The sequence below is a fragment of the Rattus norvegicus genome, chromosome 2, assembly GCF_021556685.1.
Source record: "Rattus norvegicus strain SHRSP/BbbUtx chromosome 2, alternate assembly SHRSP_T2T, whole genome shotgun sequence".
In the NCBI taxonomy this organism is placed as follows: domain Eukaryota; kingdom Metazoa; phylum Chordata; class Mammalia; order Rodentia; family Muridae; genus Rattus; species Rattus norvegicus.
The window spans coordinates 183257276-183259667 of record NC_141535.1 but is presented as its reverse complement, the minus strand read 5'-3'; the positions used below and the strand labels follow the sequence as shown (position 1 = coordinate 183259667).

At 39.9% G+C, this 2392-nt stretch overlaps 1 pseudogene; it reads left to right on the top strand.

The window, feature by feature from the left end:
- The first annotated feature begins 250 nt into the window (after positions 1-250).
- LOC134485798 (TD and POZ domain-containing protein 1-like) lies at positions 251-1329 on the top strand (annotated as a pseudogene).
- Positions 1330-2392: the final 1063 nt, after the last annotated feature.

Here is a 2392-nt window from a genome sequence, read left to right as displayed (position 1 = left end):
AACACACACACACACACACACACACACATGTTTAACAGTCACTGTGGGTCTGTATTATGTTCAGTAGAACAAATATGGAAACCTAGAGAAACCTATAGAAATACAAGTTTCCAAGAATATAAAAGGGACAATTTACCAGACAGTGAAAATAAAAGCTAAAGGATATCTACAACTGTATCCTAGAGAATGAAGAATAATTTCTATTACTTCTTTCAGATCAACTTTAACCTCCAAACTACCTCCAGAAGACATGTCAAGGGACCTGAAATTCAAGAGCTGTGGCTACACACATAGCAGTGTTCAGAAGTTCTGCTACGAGTGGACCATTAGCAACTTTTCATTTTGCATGGATGGAATTTTGGAAAATATTACAAGCCCAGTGTTCTCATTAGAGGCCAATGAAGAAGAAATGCAATGGTGTTTGAGGATACATCCAAATGGTATTGATGAAGAAAGCAAGGATTACCTGTCAGTTTACCTGTGGTTGCTCAGTTGTCCAGAGAGTCCAGTTTGGGCAACGTTCCAGTTCTGGATTATAAATGCCCAAGGAGAGAAATATCAAATTATAAAGGTCCCAAATGTTTTAAAGTTTCTACCAAACCAAAAATGGGGGCACAAAAAGTTCATCCTTCGAGATTTCCTCCTCTTTTATAGGCACTGGCTTCTCCCTGAAGACCAGCTCACCCTGTGCTGCAAGGTGTGCATAGTAGGACCCGTCTTTAGCAGGCCTGGACAGAACATGACACCTGCAATCAGGGATCCAAGACAGATGTTGGCAGATGACCTAGGGGAGCTGTGGGAGAATCCCCTCTTTACAGACTGCACCCTGGGGGTTGCTGGCCAGGAATTCAGAGATCACAAGGCCATCCTAGCAGCTCACTCTCCAGGTTTAGAGCAATGTTTGAACATGAAATGCTGGAGAGCCTAACAAATCGCATTGAGATCCATGACATTCATCTGCAAGTCTTTAAGGAAATGATGGCCTTCATTTACACAGGGAAGGCACCACACCTCCACATCCATTCAATGGCCACTGGTTTGTTGGCAGTTGCTGACATGTATGACCTGCAGGACTTGAAGGTTATGTGTGAGGATGCCCTGTGCAGGAACCTCTCTGTGAAAAATGCTGTACCCACTCTCATCCTGGCTGACCTCCACAACGCAGACCACCTGAAGACTAAGGCCATGGATTTCATTATACTTCATGCTTCTGAATTCTCTGAGACCATGGGGTGGAAGTCAATGGTGGAGTCATATCCCCACTTGGTGGAGGAAGCATTTCACTCCCTGTCTTCCATACAGTGTCCTTTTTTTGTAGCCCTCACTTAAACACCGTAAGATATTTTAGGTGCTTGATTGCTATGACCTACATCTGTCTTCCAAAAGTAGCAATGAGTGTTTTTTTGCAAATGACTTCTGTTTAGACTACTGTATTGCTGGAACATTTACAGTGAATCTGGGGAAAGGCAGCCTGGTGGCCCAAGATTTAAAACAGCTGTAATGTAATGTCAAAATGGTGTGTGGGGAAAGAGCAGCTCTAGGGTCTTGGACACTCTACCTGGCAACTACCCTGTTGATGGTGTTTGATTCTTGTCTGATGTCTTGTAAACTGGGATTCAACTGTCCTGACCACCCAACATACTTTCTTTGGAGAAACCTGTCTGCATTGGACTGAGCAGAATAGATGACCTAACTTATGTGTACTAAGTGACATGTAAAGTTTTTCACCTAATTCTAGTGTATTTCCTAAATGCAAATAAAAATGCTTTCAACTTTACTGTATTTATCCTGTTAATTGCCAGTTGCCTTATTGTTCCGATTAAGACTTCAACTGCTGTATTGATAGATTTAAGAGAATGAGAAACCACTACTTGCTTTTGCTTTTGTACAGTGGCATTGAGTTTCTCCCAATTTAAGTTGATGTTGACATGGGCTTCTTCTATATTACCATTATTATATTTAGGCATACCATCTGTGTGCCTATCTCTGGAGAACTTTTATCATTAAGGGGTTGCTTCTTAATGGCCTTGCCTGGTCCCAGTTTAACAATCCTGTTTTTTGCCTTTTGTTTGTTTGCTTTTGTTTTGCATTGTTTTCTTTCCATTGGTTTATGTGGTCAATTAATTTTATTGATTTTTTTATATTGAAGCGCCCCTACTTATCTTGAGAGAAAGCCTACTTATCTTTTGTAAATGATATTTTTAATGTGTTCTTGGAATATATTTGCAATTATTTAATGATTAAGTTTGCATTAGTGTCCATAAGGGAAATTTGTATGTGTTTTGGATATCAGTGTGACTGTAGTCTTTCATATAATAGATTGGGCAATAATCTTTCTGTTTTTATTTTGTGAAATAATTTGAGGAGTATAAGCAATAACTACACTTAAAAT